Genomic DNA, 21,942 nt, shown 5'->3' with positions numbered 1-21,942 from the left:
TCAGGGGGACTAGTAGACTAAATGCATGGGGTTATGGGGATAAGGCCTGGATGGGATTGTGGTCGGTGCAGACTAGATAGGCTGAATGGCCTCCCTCTGCACTGTAGGGATTCTATGATTGTGCCCTCACCATCCTCCAACTCCCCCTCCCACCCCACTCCCACCCCCACAAAGCCCCCACCACCCCCCAGTCTGAAATCTCCTTGATGGCAGACTCTAATTGCTATTTTGTGAGTGAGCTTTCTTCTCGCAGACACAGTGAAGCAGGGAGAACACAGCGAACCCTCCACCCCCCAGCTCTCCCCTGTGCTAAATATCCCCTTTCAGCTAATGGAATCTTGCAAACAGTCAATAGCAAAAGATCACAATTACAGCTGACAACAATGGAGTGCCTTCGGAAAATTGCTAATTGTTAATGAACAGAAACACGCAGCCAGCGTGGAGAATGATGCCGGTGATATTTTTCACAATGGGGGAGCAGGAGGGAAGGGTTTGATTTGATTTAGAAAGAATTAAGTATTTTTCTTGGAGCTGATGTTTTTTTTTCCTTTCTCTTTCTTCCGAGCCAAGTGTTGCAGACATCGAATGTCAGCTTTGAAATCAACAGGGGTCTGTTTCACGGAGAAATATTCTCAATGTCAAACTGTTCCTGTGAGCTGCTGAGCTGGGCATTCCTTGTCAGTGTTCTGAGCGACCAGCACTGGCCCTCAGACACTCTCTTTTCCCAGATTGTCCTTTCAACAAGATTCAAACCCAGGGAATGTGATCAGGGCAGTGATATGTACCTGGGGACCCCCTGTCGTTTCCCCCCACCCCCCCATAAAACAGCCTCAATCACCCCCTATACTCTCCCCTCTGCAATATCTCCCCCTCTTCATCCTCCCCTCTCCATCTCCCCCACACTCTCCTCCTCTCCATCTCCCCCTCTCCATCTCCCCTCTCCATTCTCCCCCTACACTCTCCATCTCCCCAACACGCTCCTCCTCTCCACTCCTCCTCTCCGTCTCCCCCTCTCCATCTCCCCATACTCTCCTCCTCTCCATCTCCCCTCTCCATCTCCCCACACTCTCCTCCTCTCCATCTCCCCCCTCCATCTCCCCTCTCCATTCTCCCTCTACACTCTCCATCTCCCCAACACGCTCCTCCTCTCCACTCCCCCTCCCCATCTCCCCCTACACTCTCCCGCTCTCCATCTCCCCCCTCTCCATCTTCCCCCACACTTCCCCTCTCTGTCACCCGCTCCCTTTCCCCCTCTCTGTCTCCCCCCTCTCCAGCTGCAGAGACAGTTCACTGCTTCCTATCTCTTGTCTCTCCCTGTCTCCCGTCAGTAGCTGAAGACAGTTCCCATGTCCATCCTCTCCCCAGCCCTGCTCCAGCTCAGCCACACCAGCCAGCAGCAGTTTTCCGAAGCAAGGGCTGGGGGGGAGGCAATCGGAGCAGCTTGCTGCCAAGTTGCAAAGACTTTATTATCAGTGTTATTTTGGAGGGGGCACTAATCACGGCAGCCCCCACCCTCTGAGCTCCCTGCTTGGACACAATCCAGCTTTTACATCGTTACGAGTCCTCATGATTACCCAGTGCAACTACCTTGCCAGATCTGATGAATATGCACACCTCACAATAATACCAATATTATGTCTACTCACATAATCAGATTAAATTTAGTCCTTTAAGCCTCTCGAGGAAAAGCTGATTTGCTTAGTGCCTCTCTCTCTCTCTCTCTCTTTCTCCCACATAGAGTGCTGAAAGCATTGCTTAAACATGTAGGCAACACACTCATGTACACACTCACACAAATACACAGATACACACACACAGACACACATATACATACACACACACATATACACGGAGATACACACATACGCGTACATACACACACATACACACAAACATATTCACACAGAGATGTGCACACATCCATATATAAACACATGGATACATACACATACCTATGTGCACATATAGATACAGAAATACACATTTTCACACACCTATACATGCATATAGAGATACACACATACGATACATAGACATACAAACACATACACACATACGAAGACACACACATACATACACACCTACATGTACAGGTACACAGCCACATGCATACACACACATATATCCACACACACACACATATACACACACAGATACACAACTACACATACACACAAAAAAAAATTCAGATTTTCCCCATTGCTGATACTTACCCAGTCTGCTCAGCCTTGCTTCTGCTGCTCTAGCTCCAAACATAACATCCAGGATGGTAAGGATTCCTCACTGTGGCACCTCACTCTGCCTCCGCTAGTCTGCATGTACAAATTCTATGCAGACAGTCACGGTTTTGAGGGGCTGTTGCAGGGGCAGTGCTGCTGCTAAACTCCTGCCTTCACAGGAGACAGAGAGACAGAGAGCCCTCACTCAGTGAGCACATATTAGCCAGGCTGCTTTTTTACACAGGCATTATCCTTTCATCTGAGCTTGTGTCCACATCCTGGGCTGCCTGCTTGTTGTGTGTGTCTCTTCAATAAAAGAATGCATCCGCCCGCCGCTGGCTCCAGTTCAGCCTAGTCTTGTGTGTGAGAGGGGTTTACAATGTGGCATGGAGTGAACAGGGGAATCCACCCGCAATCTGGGCAGCTGCTTTACATTATTCACCCCCTCACCCCCTCCTTCTTTGTCAACAAAAGTCAGAGCCTGCAGCTCCCAGCAAAGAGCGAGCTCTCCTCTTTCCCTGGGGATACCTGGAGTGCCTCTTCCTCTCACACACACACACTCACTCACACACACACATTCACTCACTCAGCCGCTCTGTGCTGAGATCAGGACCCGCTCTGTTGTCATCAACTCTATTAGTCACTGATGTGCTTGGAGATGGAGAGACTAAGAGAGAGCGAGAGAGACACTGCCAGTACAGACAGCCCCACCTCTCCCTGCCTGTTCAGCTCCTGCATTTGGGACCCACTCCCCATCGCCAGGGGAAGGGTCCTTGGTCAATATTATCCTCGGATTTAACCATCCCCACCCTCAATCCTCCCACCGCCAACCCCTCATTGCTAAACTAAGTATATCCCACAGCCTTGTTTATTTATTAGTGGCTTACGTTAACACTGCAATGAAGTTACTGTGAAAATTCCCTAGTTGCCACACTCTGGCACCTGTTCGGGTACACTGAGAGAATTTAACCTAGCTAATGCACCCTAACCAGCACGTCTTTCAGACTGTGGGAGGAAACCGGAGCACCTGGAGGAAACCCACGCAGACATGGGGAGAATGTGCAAGCTCCGCCCAGACAGTGACCCAAGCCAGGAATCGAACCAGGGTGGGAGTTCAACTCAACTCAAACCCAAAGGGAAGATTGAATCAGCGATTGAGTCAGTAGGCTCTGACTGAGATCGATCACATGCAGACATTAATCCAAAGGTAGTGGAAGCAGATATGATAGTGAGTTTTAAGGGGCATCTTGACAAATTCATGAATAGGATGGGAATAGAGGGATATGGTCTCCAGAAGGGTAGGGGGTTTTAGTTCAGTTGGGCAGCATGGTTGGTGCAGGCTTGGAGGGCAGAAGGGCCTGTTACTGTGCTGTAATTTTCTTTGTTCTTTATGTGTAGGTCAGGCTGGTTGGCCATGGTAAATTGCTCCTTAGTGTTCAGGAGTAGCAGGGTAAGTACATGGGGTTACAGGGATGGGGCCTGGGTAGAATTGTTTTTGGTGCAGACTCAATGGACTGAATGGCCTCCTTCTGCACTGTAGGGATTTTATGATCTGGTGGTAAAGTGTGGTGGACACTTGTGGAACTGTATCCTTCAGCAGGACTCTCCTGCGAAATGGGGTAGATTCAGAACCGATCTAACAGCTCAAAACTGGGCATCCATGAGGCACTGTGGGCCATCACCAGCAGCAGAATTGTACTCGACAACAATCTGTAACCTCACGGCCTAGCATACCCCCCACTCTATCATTACCAACAAGCCAGAGGATCAACCCTGGTTCAATGCAGAGTTTAGGAGCCTGTGCCAGGAGCAGTACCAGGCATACCTAAAAATGGGGTACCATAAGTAACACCCACACCACACAAATACCAGGCAATGACCATCTCCAACAAGGGAGAATCTAACCACTACCCCTGGACATTCAATAGCATCTTCACTCTCTATAAGGCACAAGTCAGGAGTGTGATGGAATACTCCCCACTTGCCTGGATGGGTGCAGCTCCAACAACACTCAAGAAACTCAACACCATCCAGGACAAAGCAGCCAATCCACCACCTTAAACATTATTCTCTCCAGCTCTGACGCTCAGTGGCAGCCGTGTGTACCATCTACAATATGGAACTCACCAAGTTTCTCAGACAGAGCCCTCCAAAACCACAACCATTTCTATTTAGAAGGACAAGGGCAGCAGATACTTGGGAACACCACCACCTGCAAGTTCCCCTCCAAGCCACCCACCATCCTAACTTGGAAATATATCGGCCATTCTTTCATTGTCGCTGGGTCAAAATCCTGGAGCTCTCTCTCCCTAACAGCATTGTGGGTGTACCTACACCACATGGACTGCAATGATTCAAGAAGGGAGCTCACCACCACCTTCTCAAGGGGCACTTAGGAATGGGCAATAAATGTTGGCTCAGCCAGAGACACCCACATCCCATGAAAGGGTGAAAATGTCCGCATAAAAAATCTATTTTATTGGTGAAATTTGTAAAAGTACAAATTTCCCCTTAGTGTCAGGAGTATTAGAATCCCTACAGTGCAGAAGGAGGCCATTTGGCCCATCGAGTCTGTACTAACCACAATCCCACCCAGGCCCTGTTCTCGTAACCCCACATTTTAACCCTGCTAATCCCCCTGACACTAGGGTCAATTTAGCATGGCCAATCAACCTAACCTGCACATCTTTGGATTAGCAGGGTAAATACATGGGATTACGGGAATAGGGGGCGGGTGGGATTGTGGTCGACGTAGGCTCAATGGGCTGAATAGTCTCCTTCTGCACTGTAGGGATTCTATAATCACCAAACATTACACAAAGTGCAATGCAGTTCAATTCTGTACAGAATGTGACACTGTGTGGTACCTCCGACGCTTCACAATGACAGCATCTATTCATGACACACATTGATATTCCATGTCAAATACTCTGAGATCAATATAGCCTGAGGGTTTTTACACAGTCCCTCAGTGATACTATAATGGGAGGACCTTGCTTGGTGGCATGTCACATAGAATCCTACAGTGCAGAAGGAGGTCATTCAGCCCATTGAGTCAGCACCAACCACAATCCCACCCCAGGCCCTATTCCCATAACCCCACACATTTACCCCACTAATCTCTCTAACCTACGCATCCTGGGACACTAAGGGGCAATTTAATATGGCCAATCAACCTAACCTGCACATCTTTGATGTGTGGGAGGAAACCCATGCAGACAAGGGGAGAACGTGCAAACTGACATAGACGGTGACCCAAGGTGGGAATCGAACCCAGGTCCCTGGAGCTGTGAGGCAGCAGTGCTAACCCATTGTGCCAACATGCTACCCTCATTGACCTTGTGCAGCAATTGTCCCAGGCTTCCATGACCCCGTCAGCAAGTGGTCCTAAATCCTGGAATGTGCCAGGTTGCAACACTTGGCAACTCTTTCTAGTGGACGTCCAACAGGGTTTGAGCAGACGAATGGGTGTCTTTCACCGAGTTAGGGTTAGGGTCCTCAGGCAGCAGTGGATCAACCTGTACAGCGCATAGCCTTGTGTCGTGGAGCTAGTGGGAGCAGACATCACGCCATCTCCCATCTCCAGATTTGCTTTGCAAAGGCACCTTGGAGAGGGAGGCAGAATCCTGCGTCCTCCCCCCAGCACAGTGTCCACGAGGTCAGCATGTAGGGGGAGTGAGAACTAGGGTATGCAGGAAGGAGTAGGCAGCACATGTCTTGTTGTTGGTTTGAAAGTTCCTCAGCACTGGAATTCTGCCAAATAACTTGGCCAGTCTGCTCAGGGAATCATCCACTAGGATCCACCATCTCCTTTTCCCGTTGGGCTTTGAGGGTTTTGTGTGAAGCACATTGCCTGTTGGAGTTCTGGACAAATGAATTCTTTTGCCACAGTGGGACAGCATGGTCCAACTGAACAGACCATTCAGTGGCAACATAGCTAGACCCATGCTTCACAACACTGGGGAACAGGTAGGACCACAGCACAGTGACACTCGGTGTTTGTACACCAAGTGTCTATGCACAGCTTGATGCATGTGTATACAAAAGTGGCTGGAAGTAGAGTTGTACAGTGACACAGTGGTTAGCACTGCTGCTCACAGCACCAGGGACCTGGGTTCGATTCCCAGCTTGGGTCACTGTCTGTGTGGAGTTTGCACATTCTCCCCGTGTCTGCATGGGTTTCCTCTGAGTGCTCCAGTTTCCTCTCGCATTCCAAAGATGTGCAGGTTAGGTGCATTGGTCAAGCTAAATTGCCTCTTAGTGTCAGGGGAATTAGATAGGGTAAATATGTGAAGTTACAAGGATAGAGCCTAGGTGGGATGTGGTTGGTACAAAGAAAAGGATAAGAACAATATTGGGTACATCACATCCTCCCCTTAGCTAGAGCTTTCTATATCACGTCCCTGGGGACACATTTCCAACCTCTGGGTAAAATGAGAGTTGGTTGGGATGAGCATCACAGTGCAGGAGTAGGATAGGCACGAGACACCAAGATCATCTTGCACTCAGTAATCCAGAGCCTCTCTCTCCCATATCACTAGTTTCTCTTTCACCAGAATGATTCACTCCTTCCAGTTTTTGGCATATCCCTCCAAACCATATCGTCAGCACCCTCAGGTAGTCTCATTTGACAACGAAGGGGACAAAGTATTGCTTGATTCAGTTTCCAGAGAACATGACCTCGCTCTTTTCACAATTTACCTCGGCTCCCGAGGTTGGTTGGAACCATTGGTTGATGTTCTTCAGTCCATCCAGCGACAGAGCAGAAGACAGCGATGTCCAAATATAGGGAGGTTTTGACTGACTGTTTCCACTGCTGAGCTTGTCACTTCTCAATGTCTGTATCCTCAGAATCATAAAATCCCTACAGTGCAGAGGGAGGCCATTCAACCCATTTGATTATTACCCAGTTTTATCCCATAACCCCGCAAACCTAAGGGGTAATTTAGCATAGCCAATCCACCTAACCTGCGCATCTTTCAAACTGTGAAAGAAACCAGAGCACCCGGAGGAAACCCATGCAGACACGGGAAGAACATGCAGACTCCACACAGATAGCAACCCAAGCCAGGAATGGAACTCGGGTCCCTGGCACTGTGAGGCTGCAGTGCTAACCACTGTGCTATTCATCTAAACTGTCCTGTACATAAGCAGTCACCTGCCTTGATAGTGGGAGGCTATCAGATGTCCAGGTACACAGAAGGGCAGATCACAATGGAACACCAACTCCAGCGCAGACTTGTCCCAACTGGCAATGACCATAGTCAGAAAATTGATGTCCATATTAAGCAACAAAACGGAGACCCAATTTCTGATTTCACCCCTCGCCCCACTGTCCGCCTGTCAAGGAGGGTGATGATGTCTTTCCATTGCCAATAAGAACGTTCCCAGGACTGTATAATGCTTCTTATCATCAGTAAACTGTCACAAACCTCGGTCAGACTATTATCACATTCTCAATTCATGCTTAAGTTCCCTTAAATAATATCCCAACAGCCACTTGGAATTACTTATAAATAAGTTGTGTTTAATTAATTGCAATAATGAATTGGAAAATTAATTAGCATCCCAGGTCACCTCCTCCAATTAGTCAAATTATTCTTCTGCAAATTCTAGTCAGAAGGGACCGGAGGAGGTGACAATCAAAGCGAGGTCAGTAAATTATTAAAGAAAATATGAAGTCCCATTAAAGTTCACTCTTGTTGTCTTAATCTACTGAATGTGGTTATTTAATTGATTGCACAGTTCATATCCAACATTCTGACAGTATTTAATAACATATTACACAGCTTCCTACAAGTCTAATTCCCAGCTGAACCTCAATGATAAAAGGTCAGAAAGTTCAGAGATAGCATTGCACACAGTACTTTTCTCACCTCCACCCTCTCTCTCTCTCTCCATCTCCTCCCACTAGCAGGTTTTATATTTAAAGCAGTCTGAGGTCACGTACCAACCAACTCACGAACAGCTTCTTCCCTGCTGCTGTCAGACTTTTGAATGGACCAACTTTCTCTACACCCTAACTATGACTGTAACGCTACATTCTGCACTCTCTCGTTTCCTTCTCTATGAACGGTATGCTTTGTCTGTATAGCACGCAAGAAACAATACTTTCCACTGTATGTTAATACATGTGACAATAATAAATCATATCAAATCAAAAAACATTGAATGTATTCAAGAGACAACTGGATATAACACTTGGGGCAAATGGGACCAGGGGTTATGGGGTGAAAGCAGGATTAGGCTATTGAGTTTGATGATCAGCCATGACTGCAATGAATGGCAGAGCAGGCTCGAAGGGCCGAATGGTCTCCTCCTGCTCCTATCTTCTCTGTTTCTAAATGGAATGTTACTGGGAACCAGACACTGCAGCTGTCTCTGGGATCAACAGGAATGCTGGAAGGTTTCCAGCGAAGGATATATCACAGGGGTAGGAGAGGGAGAATGGGCAGAGTCCTTGGTAACTGATCACCATTATCACTGGTCACCATTTAGCACGGTGCGGCATCCAATGCGTGGTGATTGTGCGTGCATACTCCGTCAGCTGGAACAGTCGCAACAGTGTGAGAGTAACACAAGAGAGTTCTATTTACAAACACTTGTATTCTCAGGTCAGTGATGCTGATGTTGACATTCTGAATCCTGTTATATTTACTGAATATTTATTGCAAATATATAGGGCATTGGTGAGACCACACCTGGAGTATTGTGTGTAGTTTTGGTGTCCTTATCTGAGGAAGGATGCCCTTGCTATAGAGGGAGTGCAGCGAAGGGTTACCAGCTGATTCCTGGGATGGCAGGTCTGTCATATGAGGAGAAATTAAATCGGTTATGATTATATTCACTGGACTTTAGAAGAGTGAGCGGGAAACTCATGGAAACTTATAAAATTCTAATAGGGTTAGACAGGGTAGATGCAGAAAGAGTGTTCCTAATGGGGGTGTCCAGGCACAGTGGTTAGCACTGCTGCCTCACAGTGCCAAGGACCCAGGTTCGATTCCTGGCTCGGGTGACTGTCTGTGTGGAGTTTGCACATTCTCCCCGTGTCTGTGTGGATGTCTTCCAGGTGCTCTGGTTTCCTCCCACTTTCCAAAGGTGTGCAAGTTAGGTGCATTGGCCATGTTAAATTGCCCCTTAGTGTCAGAGGGACTAGCTAGGCTAAATGCATGGGGCTGTGGGGATAGAGTCTGTGGTAGGTGCAGACCTGATGGGCCAAATGGCCTCCTGCTACACTGTAGAATTCTATGAACTTAGGGATCATAGTTTGAGGATAAAGGGTAAATCATTTAGAACCGAGTTGAGGAGAAGTTTCTTCACCCAGAGGGTGGTGAATGTGTGGAATTCACTAACACAGAATGTAGTTGAGGCCAAAACGTTGTCAGATTTCAAGAAGAAATTAGAAATAGTTCTTGGGGCTAAAGGGATCGAGGGAAAGGGGGGAATCAGGATATTGAATTTAATAATCAGCCATGATCGTGATGAATGTGGAGCAGGCTTGAAGGGCCGAATGGCCTCCTCCTGCTTCTAGATTCTATGTCGTGTCTGAATCAGAAGGCTCTGGGTTCTAAATGCCAGGCTGGACACAGAAATCCAAGCTGACCCTCTCAGTGCCATACTGAGACACTTTTCCCTTCACAAATGCACAGTGTGGGCCGCACTGTGGGAGGCGCTGTTGTACCCACAAGGTGTCAAACCCTGTGCTTTCAGGAATGGGAAGAAGAGATCTCAGCAATGCTGGCCTCGGACCAAAGTTGCAGTCAGAATCCCAATGGCGGGGACCGCAGTGAAGATATTCACAGAAGGACCACACCAACTTCTGACGGGCGTGCCACAGGGCTGCACAGTGGGTTAGATGCTCAGCTGGAGGGTTGGTACAGATTTGATGAGCCGACTGGCCTCGTCCTGCACTATTGGGATTTCAAGATTCCCTGGTGGCAGCACCAGGAGGTTAAAATTGTATTCTATAGGGGTATCAGACAGGGTAAGCCACGGTCACTGATTGTAACTGGCTACCTGTTGTAATTACTTTGACTTTACAGGGTTAAAATGAGAGGGCTCCTGCTCACACATTACTGTCCTGCTGTTCCATCAACCACAGTATTCAGCACAAAATCCAGTTTTTTAAGGAATCAGTATGCTGAACAGTTATTGTCTCTGAAGCAAGGTACTTGCTGTCTAAACAAAGAAATATTGATATATATTAAACTGACATTCACTGTCTGCCTGCTCATACTTGGCCGCTTGGGGAAGGGTAGACAGAAGGCTTTGGATGTGGTTCTTTCTCTCATCAGTGCTTTAAACACTGAGAGGGAAGGGGGGAGACAAGCAGGACATTAACTCATTGATGTAGGGAGGCTTTGAAGTAACTCCTCGGAGACTGGTGTCCCTTCAGCAGATTCCTTTTATTTAAAACTCAATTCCACTCCTGAGAGAGCTTCAGGTGCAAGGTCAGAATCCAGAGTGTCAGTATCATCGAGTCATAGAATCCATGCAATGCAGAAGTAGGCCATTCAGCCCGTGGAGCCTGCGCCAACCACAATCCCACCCAAGCCCTTTCCCTGTAATCCCACATATTTACCCTGCTAATCCCCCTGACACGGGGGTCAATTTAGCACAGCCAATCAACCTAACCCGCACATTTTTGCACTATGGGAAGAAACCGAGTACTTGGAGGAAACCCACACAGACACAGGGAGAACGTGCAAACTCCACACAGACAGTGACCCAAGCTGGGAATTGAACCCAGGCCCCTGGTGCTGTGAGGCAGCAGTGCTAACCACTGTGCTGCCCCCGTAGCCCTGATGCTTCTCAGCATATACACAGGCAAGGCTCCCTGATAGGGCAGGCAACCATCGCCTCAATTGGGGAGATCATGCTCCAAGAGGCCCACCTCACGGGCCTCGCTGAGGTCATCACAACCTCAACAGAGAAAGGAAAATCAGAATTTCACAGAGATTTAGTCTGAGAAATAATCCTGCCAAGACTAAGAAGGGGTTTAGGATGGTTGACCAGTGAGCTTGGTCAGATGGGTGAACCTTAAAGGAGCAGAGGGAGGGGCAGAGGTCACAGGAATTGCAGAATGTGAGATGGAGACGTAGGCTAAGGTGAGGCAGAGAGGCGGGCCAGCTGATCCTCAGAGACAATGGAATGAAGATATCAGGGGATTTGAGGAGACTACAGAGATTGGGAGGGGCCTGGCCATGGAGGGATTTGAATATGAACATTTAAACTATAAATTGGGGGTTCAGGGGGGTCAGGAACTGATGTCAATTGGAGTGACAGGTGGGTGGGACTTGGTGTGAGATCCAATGTGGGGCAGCAGGCTCTACTTTCACATGGTGACAAGGAGGAATTCTCTTAGGCAGTTGTTAGCATTTGGAATTCTCTTCCCCAGAGAGCAGTGGAGACTCGGACATCAAGTCGGTTCAAGGCTGAGCTATTGGTCTATCAGGGGTCAAGAGTTATGGGGAGGGTCAGGAGCTAAGGTCATAATCAGATTGGCCATGATCTTATTGAATGGTGGAGCAGACTCGAGGGGCCGAGTGGCCTACTCCCCCTTCTAATTCCCATGTCCTTATGAGTGTGGAGGAGAGCGGGAGAGAATGAGGAGAGTCGAGTGCACAGGAGTAGAGGCAGCGAGTGACGCAGTGCTGGACGCTTGCGGCCTTTGAGATGGACGTGGGATTGCAAACTCATTTGGAAGTGGGGGGGGGGGGTGCAGAATCAGAAATCGATTGGTTAGAGAGACAGTGGATGGGCCAATGATAGAAATCGATGTGAACGGTGCCTTGTCCCTGTGCAGTAATACCCTTTGAAATCAGAGTTCCAAACCATAATATAGGCCCACTTGGAAATAGTCAGTTATTGATATTGATTTACTAATCGGAAAGAAATTTTCATGCATTTCGGGCAGGCTGTTTACATCCAGAAACCAGCTTGTACGAGACTATTAGTCCTGGAGAAAGGAAGTGTCTCTCAGGCAAATTACAGGAGCTGCCTACCTTATTACTCCTCTAGCTGGCTCTGTGAATTATTTCACCTTTCACAGGCCTCCCCGCGTTACTTTATCTGTGCAATTACACTGCACCTCGAGATCTCTTAGCTGCATCGAAGCTTGTTAATATTCCACCTCAGTGTGAGTCTCTCAGTGTACATCCCTGGCTAACGTCCTAGCCAGTGGGATATTCTGTGACACATTAACATGTACCTTCCAAAAAGTGACTACATTTTGACCATTTCAAGTCCTGTGTTCTGACACAAGGCCTCGCGTCGGAACACAGGACACGAAATGGTCAAAATGGTCTGGTCTTTCTATGATCACTTTGATGGGGGGGCGGGTTGGGGGAGATGGGGATGTGAGGGGTTCAGGGAGGGGTGTTCGAAAATATTCAACCTAGAATATTGAGTGCAGTTTTGGTCTCCTTTTCTGAGGAAGGATGTTCCTGCTCCCAGGGGGTTGCAGCGAAGGTTTACCAGGCTGATTCCAGGGATGGGGGGATTGGTGTATGAGGACAGATTGACTCGGTTCGGATTGTTTTCGCTGGAGTTCCGATGAAATGGGGGGGAATCTCATAGACACTTATAAAATTCTAACAGGACTAGACAGGGTCGATGCAGGAAGGACGTTCCTGACGGTGGGGGAGTCCAGAACCAGGGGTCACAGTCTGAGGATTCAGGGTAGACCATTTAGGACGGAGATGAGGGGACATTTCTTCACCCAAAGAGTGATGAGTCTGTAGAATTCAATACACAGGAAGTAGTTGATGCCAAAACATTGAGTGTATTCAAGAGGCAGCTGGATATAGCACTTGGGGCGAATGGGATCAAAGGTTATGGGGAGAAAGCAGGATTAGACTGTTGAGTTGGGTGATCAGCCATGATAGTGATGAATGGCAGGGCAGGCTCGAGGGGCTGAATGGTCTCCTCCTGCTCCTACCTTTCTACGTAATATTCAGTTGGTGATGGCCAAGTGATATTATCGCTGGACTATTAATCCAGAAAGTCAGCTAATGTTCTGGAGATCTGGGTTCAATTCCCAGCTTGGGTCACTGTCTGCATGGAGTGATTTTTTTCAAAGTCTGGGAAGGAAAGGGGGAAGATCAGGAAGAAAAGTCCTGAGGACGAGAACAGGAGACAGGTCACTTCGGACCAGGAGACTTGTGGCAATGGAATGGAGAGAAATGTTAGTCAGGACACTGCTCTGAGAACATTGAACAGTACAGCTCAGGAACAGGCCCTTCAGCCCATCCTGTTGTATCGGACATGACACCAAGTTAAACCAATCCCTTCTGCTCCATATCCCTCTATTCCTTGCATATTCATGTGCCTGTCTAAAAACCCCTTAAACCCAGCTATCATATCTGCCTCCACCACCCCTGGCAGCGTGTTCCACACACCTATCACACCCTCACATCTCCTTTGAACTTTTCCCTTCTCACCTCAAGTGCATGTGCATGCCCCCCCCGCCCCGCCCCAATCTGACATTTCAACTCTGAGAAAAACATTCTGACTGTCAACCCTATCCATGTCTCTCACAACTGTATAGACGTCTATCAGGTCTCCTCTCAGCCTCCGTTGCTCCAGAGAAAACAACCCTAGTCTGTCCAGCCTCTCCTTACAGCTCAGACCCTCTGATCCGGGCAGTATCCTGGTAAACCTCGTCTGCACCCTCTCCAAAACCTCCACATCCACAACCAGAATTGAACACAGTACTCTGAGTTCAGCCTAACCAAAGTTTTATAAAGCTGCGAAATGACATCCTGACTTGGGTACGCAAGAGGTTTCCACCTAGCAGCCTGGGTTCTTCCAGCAATGCCTCAGCACAACACAGTCATAGAATCTCCACTGTGCAGAAGGAGGCTATTCGGCCTATTGAGTCTGAACCAAGTCGCTGACAAGAGTATCTTACCCAGGCCCTCATCCCCCATCCTATCCCCGGAATCCCACACATTTACCATGGGCAATCCACCTAACCTGCACATCTTTGGACACTAAGGGATAATTTAGCATAGCCAATCCACTTAACCTGCACATCTTTGGACACTAAGGGATAATTTAGCATAGCCAATCCACTTAACCTGCACATCTTTGGACACTAAGGGATAATTTAGCATAGCCAATCCACTTAACCTGCACATCTTTGGACACTAAGGGGCAATTTAGCATGGCCAATCCACCTAACCTGCACATCTTTGGACACTAAGGGAAATTTAGCATGGCCAATCCACCTAACCTGCACATCTTTGGACACTAAGGGAAATTTAGCATGGCCAATCCACTGAACCTACACATCTTTGGACACTAAAAGGGCAATTTAGCATGGCCAATCCACCTAACCTGTACATCCTTGGACACTAAGGGACAATTTAGCATGGCCAATCCACCTAACCTGCACATCTTTGGACACTAAGGGGCAATTTAGCATGGCCAATCCACTGAATCTATACCACTTTGGACACTAAGGAGCAAATTAGCATGGCCAATCCACCTAACCCACACATCTTTGGAGGAAACCCATGCAGACACGGGGAGAATGTGCAGACTCCACACAGTCAGTGACCCGAGGCTGGAATTGAACCCGGGTCCCTGGCACTGTGAGGCAGCGGTGTTAGCTCATTGCCCCACCGTGCCGCCCAGTGTCATTCGACCAGACTGTGGAACATGGTTCTTTGAAACTGCAAGGTTCCCAGCTGAGCGCAGAGCTTCAGTGCAGGGAGTCAGTCACTCAGTGCAGTCGCTTATCAGAATGAAGGAATGTTGGTGACTAATGGTTGAGACATCTGGCTGATGATTTCTGCTTGAGTGCTGAGAGTGAATTATTCCGTCTCTTGTAACTTTCACAGTTCTCATTATACCGGATGCACCGCTGACTCAATGCTGAGAAGGCAACCACGTGGAATCATTCGAATAACTTATTAGAACAGTGGGAGTGAAGGAGCTGAGAGGCTTAAAACCTGTACCATTCAAACATGGCTGGGCAGCCAATTCTATTCTCTAAATTACACTCAACTATTGACCTCATATCATTGTGCATCATCATGTTTGGCGTCACGCAGAGTGAAGTGTTTAGAATTAAAGCATTAAGTTTATGCATCAGCTGCACCTAATGTATCGATACATCAATACAAATAAGAAATGAAAAAGTCCCTCTACACTATCCCTATCAAACAGAGTAAGAAGTTTCACAACACCAGGTTAAAGTCCAACCACTTTATTTGATAGTCATCCTACAAGCTTTCGGAAACAGTGGTCCTTCCACACATCTGACAAAGGAACACCGTTTCTGAAAGCTTGTGGGATTACTATCAAATAAAGTGGTTGGACTTTAACCTGGTGTTGTGAGACTTCTTACTGTGTTTACCCCAGTCCAATGCCGGCATCTCTTCGTCATGCCTATCAAACACTCCCAGGACAGATACAGCACGGGGTTAGATACAGAGTAAAGCTCCCTCTACATTGTCCCATCAAACAGGTATCTGGAGTAGGTTGTGATAACACTGACCTATTACAGTAACCCTTGTCCCAGATACTCTGTGCGCTTCTTAGCAACAATATGAAACTAGAGACGGGGTTTTAGGTCCCATGCTGTGTGTTTACCACCGGTGGAGGTGCCTTGCCATTGGCCGCTGATGGGATCTTTCAGTCCTGCCAATGTCTCCAGTGTTTTGCGTGGCTCACCCACCCCGGCACAGGGAAACCCACCATGGAGGGGGTCACCTTCAGGGAGACAGGAAGTTCCCTCCATCAGGAAGGGCTGGCATTCACACCCTCACGATTTTACCTATTAACGTCTCATTTCTTTAACTCCCACAATACTGCTACAGGTTTCATGATGGTACTGAATGGTGGGACAGGCTTGAAGGGCCTGGTGGCCACTCCTGCTTTTATTCCTTGTCTTCTTCTCATGTCAAATAATTGTTTTAAATTAGTTTACTAACACTACATCTTTTATTTTAATTCATTCGTCGCTGGCTGACCAGCATTTATTGGCCATCCCGAGTTGCCCCTTGAGTTGCCCTCCATCGAAACAGCTTTCAGCGGAGATATGAGATAGAGAGACTCTGGCATATGTCTACTTGAAATTAGAGATACATCATCATCCACATCACAGGTCAGTATGTCGCTCTGTTAACCCATTCCAGGATATCCAAGCTTCCCAGATACAGCACATGAGCTGCTGGTGGATGAGGTTCAGAGAAGGAAGATGTCCTTTACCTGCAAGGGGAGAGGGGGAAAAGTGTCCACCACACCGCACCCCCACCCTTCCCCCCTCTCCTGTAGCAGCTGACACGGCTGTCTCCAGCCTCACGCCCTGCTCCATCCATGAGAGAGGTCTGCGCGGATGAGTAAACATCCCCTTTCTCCTGCTGTCCAGTGAGGTAGAGCAAGGCAGACCACTCTCTTTTCAGGCAAAGTGCTCAGAGAATTTGTCGGATAAATGTTGACAAGAGTGTCAAAGTCTTGACGATGTTTCCTGAGGAGTTTTGAAAGATCTCTTTCAATCATTGCACCAGAGAGCAATGTACAGGGACAGGTGACCAAACAGAAACAGAAAGTTCCAGAAAAACTCAACAAATAACCTTCTTTGAAGATCAGTCACATATTGGTCTCGGAGTGTTCACCTCTCAGACAGAGAAGCAGAATTGAGTATTTCCAGCACTTTCTGCTTTTCTTTCAGATTTCCAGCATCTGTTAGGATCATAGAATCCCTACAGTGCAGAAGGAGGCCATTCGGCCCATCAAGCCTGCACTGACAATTATCCCAACCTGTTGCCATAGCCCCACATGTTCACCCTAGCTATTCCCCCGACACTAAGGGGCAATTTAGTGTGGTCAATACACCTGACCTTCATCTCTTTGAACTGTGGGAGGAAAGCAGAGCACCCGGAGGAAAGTCAGTATGATCCCAGTCCAGGAAACTGAGTCGGAATGAATCATCAAATCTCCACAGTGCAGAAGGAACTCTTTCATTCCACTGAGTCTGCAACAACTCCCCAACAGTGCATCCCACCCCGGCCCTATCCTCCGAAACCCAATGTATTTATCCTGCTAATCCCAATCTATCCACCTAAGGATACCAAGGGACAATTTAGCACAGCCAATCCACCTAACCTGCACATCTTTGGACTGTGGGAGGAAACCAGAGCATCCGGAGGAAACATGGGGAGAACATGCAACTCCGCACAGACAGTGACCCAAGCCAGGAATCGAACCCAGGTTCCTGGCGTTGTGAGGCAGCAGTGCTAACCACTGTGTCGTCGTGCCGCAGTTAAAGTTGACGATGTCTTTACGTTGCTGTCCCAAACACTCCGCAGTGTCTTATTTACACCAAGTCTTTTTCACTCAGAGGGTGGTGGGTGAGTGGAATCGCCTGCCGTTGGTGGTGGTGGAGGCAAATTCGATAGGGTCTTTCAAGGGACTTCTGGATGAGTATATGGAACTTAATAGAATTGAGGGTTATAGGTAAGCCTAGTAGGTATGGATATCATCAGCGCAACTTGTGGGCTGAAGGGCCTGTTTGTGCTGTAGTTTTTCTATGTTCTGTGTTCTATGAATCAGACGGTGGATACAATACCTTCTCCAGGGCTGGGATTTTCTGGCTCTCTCCACAGAAGGTTTTCCAGTGGTGAAGGCAGCCAACCAGTGGCTGGTAATGGGACCTTCCCGTACAATAGTGTTTTTCATGGTTCACTGGCTGTGACACCCATAAACCCGCCGGCCAATGACAGGGCTGCCTCAGTGGATGGAAATCCCTGCCTCCGGGGTTTCGGGGGGGGGCGGTGATGTTGGAGGGGCTGTGGGAGGAAGGGAGGGTGTGTGGCTGGGGTGCAAACACCAGCCACCCAGTTAGTAAAATGTCTCACAGCTTCCTCAAGGAGAATTAACAGGAGATTCAAACAGTAATCACCCTCTTAACAATTTTCCACTGGCCTAACATTGAGTTCATCTCCTTTACCAATATGGTGCCTTGCACTCAACGCCAGCTAGACTGGTGTTTAGCTGCTGAAATAATTCCTCGGAAGCTGGTGTCCATTCACCAGATGCCCTTTATTTACAAACTCTGTTCCACTCCTGTGAGTGCTTCAGGTACAAGGTCAGAATCTAGAGTGCCAATATTAATGGACAGCTGAGATTCCCTAACTGAGCAAGAAATTATGATTCAATCAGGGAGCTCATACTCCAAGAACCCAAACTTCTGGGTCCTCATTGAAGCCATCACTTACCGCCCAATTTTAGCCATCTTGGGGCCTTTTAGAACCAGATGTTTCTGAGGAAATTCTCCCAGAATCATGGGGTGGGATTTTCTCCCATCTGCCACAGAAATCAAAGCAGGCGAGACACGGACCATGCAAAGGTCTGTTGACCTTGGATGGCGTTGGGAGGGAGCGCAGGCCCTAAAATGCTGCCCAAGATGTCAGTGTTCACTTGCCAATGGCAACCGTGGAGAGGCAGCAGGGACGCAGGCAGGCTGTCCGCCGGGAATAGCTTCACTGTTGCGAAGCATATTCAATAAAGAGCTGGTTGACCTTTGTATTAATGGAGCTGTACGAGAGTTAAGATGTGGGTTATGAATCCTAGTTTGGGTCAATATCCTGTGATGTGAAGTCTTGCATTGATGGAGAGAGACTTGCCAGAGACATGACAGTTGCGTAGGCAGCTGGAGGCAGCAAAACTCCAGCGCTGCCCTAGAAACCATGTCCAATTAAATTAACAAATATTGCAGCCTGTGTTCCAACACGGGATAACACAGGGGAATGGCAGGGAAGGAGAGAGTTATTTCTCTGTAAAATCCACAGTAACTCTAGGCTATTATTTGTTCTCTTCACTCGGACTTTTATGGGTAAAATCAGAAGGCACTTCATAGTCTAGGATCAGAGAATCCCGACATTACAGGAGGCCATTTAGCCCATCAAGCCTGCACCGACCACTATCCCACCCAGGCCCTATGCCCGTAAACCCACGTATTTACCCTGCAAATCCCTGTGACACAAAGGGCAGTTTCATGGGCGGTACGGTGGCACACTGGTTAGCACTGCTGCCTCACAGTGCCAGGAAGCCGGGTTCGATTCCCAGTTTGGGTCACTGTCTGCACATTCTACCCGTGTCTGCATGGGCTTCCTCCGAGTGCTTCAGTTTCCTCCCACAGTCCAAAGATGTGCGGGTTAGGTTGATTGGCCATGCTAAATTAAACCTAGTGTCGGGGGAGAATCAGAGTGTAACACATGCATTGCTCTATTACAGTCAACATCCTATATCACATGCACTATTACAGTGTACACAGACTGTAACACAGACATTGCTCTATTACAGTGTACGTAGACTGTAACACAGACATTGCACTATTATAGAGTACACAGAGTGTGGCACATGCATTATGCTGTTACAGAGTACATAGAATTTAACAGATGCATTGCACTATTACAGAGTACACAGAGTGTAGCACATGCATTGTTCTATTACAGGGTACAGAATGTAACACCGGAATTGTACTATTACAGTGTATCCAGAGTGTAACACATGCATTGCATTGTTAGAGAGTATCAGACTGTAACACAGGCGTGGGGGTATGAAAGGGTGTTTAGCTGACAGTCATCATCCAATCAGGGAATGAACCTTCAGCTTTCCAGTTGGTATAGGAGGTAGGGCATCACAGGGATGTGTGTGTTGGCCAACTAATGGCAGGAGCCTGGGGGATAATCATGTGATGAAATATGTTTAATCACAGTTGCAACACTGGCATGAATATCTTTCTCAGTGCTCAAACCAGCCAAACTCTGCCATGAAGCAGAGGCAATAGTGCTGGTGGTGTTTTGACGAAGACTCCCAGGGGAATCTCATAGAGATTTATAAAATTCTAACAGGATTAGACAGAGTAGATGCAGGGAGGATGTTCCTGATGGTGGGCGAATCCAGACCCAGGGGACACAGTCTGAGGATTCAGGGTAGACCTTTCAGGACAGAGGTGAGGAGACATTTCTTCACCCAAAGAGTGATGAGCCTGTGGAATTCATTACCACAGGAAGCAGTTGATGCCAAAACATTGAATGTATTCAAGAAGCGGCTGGATATGGAACTTGGGGCGAATGGGATCAAAGGTTATGGGGAGAAGGCAGGATTAGGCTATTGAGTTGGACAATCTGCTATGTTGGCGATGAATGATGGAGCAGGCTCGAAGGGCTGGATGGCCTCCTCCTGCTCCTATTTTCTGTGTTTCTATGTAAAGTCTGATGTGCTTTGGAAATACTTCAGCTGCAACACCCTGCAAGCGATGCAAAGATATGCCTTTATGTAGCACTCAAAATCCATAGCAATGCCAAATTTAATCCCATTCAGCTGGTCATAGTGGAGCGGGGGGTGGGGGCACACTGGGTCAAATACTATCTGCCAAAATGAGTGTTCCATCACAGCCGCATATCTGCACTCGATCGTGCTCAGATCTGTACAGATTCCAAAAGAGATAATGCTGGAAAATCTCAGCAGGTCTGGCAGCATCTGGAAGGAGAGACAAGAGCTGATGTTTCGAGCCCAGATGGCCCTTTGTCAAGGCCCTTTGTTGAGCTTTGATAAAGGGTCATCTGGTCTTGAAACATCAGCTCTTTTCTCTCCTTACAGATCTGCCAGACCTGCTGAGATTTTCCAGCATTTTCTCTTTTGGTTTCAGATTCCAGCATCTGCAGTAATTTGCTTTTATCTGATTCCCTTTGGCAGGAGATGTAAATTCTACCAATCACCACAGACCATAGACAAGGAGATCGAGAACATGGAGATTGAATCCTGGATAGAAGCTCAGTGTCACAAGAAATAACTTCTCTTCCTCGACACAAAGAAAGAGCAGGTAGATTTTCTAAATGATATTTCCTTGGTGTTTTCTAACTGAGACCTGAAACTTCCATGGAAATGTTGCTGTCCAGAGTATTGATAGCCAGAGGGATCAGGGTGTACAGGTACACAGACCATTGAAAGTGGCAATGCAGTTGGAGAAGGTAGTCAGGAAGGCATAAAGCATGCTTGCCTTCATCGGCCGGGGTATTGAGTTTAAAAATTGGCAAGTCGTGTTGCAGCTTCATAGAACCTTACAAAGGCTGCACCTGGAATATAGTGTTCAATTCTGGTCACCACACTACCAGAAGGATGTGGAGGCTTTGGAGAGGATACAGAAAAGATTTACCAGGATGTTGCCTGGTTTGGAGGGCATTAGCTATGAGGAGAGGTTGGAGAAATTTGGTTTGTTCTCACTGGAGCGATGGAGGTTGAGGGGCGACCTGATAAAAGTCTATAAGATTATGAGAGGCATGGACAGAATAGATAGTGAGAAACTTTTTCCCAGGGTGGAAGAGTCAATTACTAGAGGACACAGGTTTAAGGTGTGAGGGACAAAGTTTAAAGGAGATGGACGAGGCAGATTTTTTTACCTAGAGGGTGGTGGGTGCTGGAACTCACTGCCGGGGAAGGTAGTGGAAGCGGATATAACACAATACAATGGGCATCTGGACAAATACATGAGTAGGATGGGAATAGAGGGATACTGTCCCCGGAAGGGTAGGGGGTTTTAGTTCAGTCGGGCAGCATGGTCAGTGCAGGCTTGGAGGGCCGAAGGGCCTGTTCCTGTGCTGGAATTTTCTTTGTCCCTTGTTCAGCGACACTGGGCTAGATTAAAGCTGTGATTGGAATCCAGGCTGTTGGTTAATTGTGAAGGTGTGCAGTCTTGGAGAAACTGCCA

Source organism: Carcharhinus amblyrhynchos, chromosome 32 (assembly GCF_965287045.1).
Source record: "Carcharhinus amblyrhynchos chromosome 32, sCarAmb.v2.hapA, whole genome shotgun sequence".
NCBI classification, from domain to species: domain Eukaryota; kingdom Metazoa; phylum Chordata; class Chondrichthyes; order Carcharhiniformes; family Carcharhinidae; genus Carcharhinus; species Carcharhinus amblyrhynchos.
Note: the sequence above shows the minus strand (reverse complement) of the source record.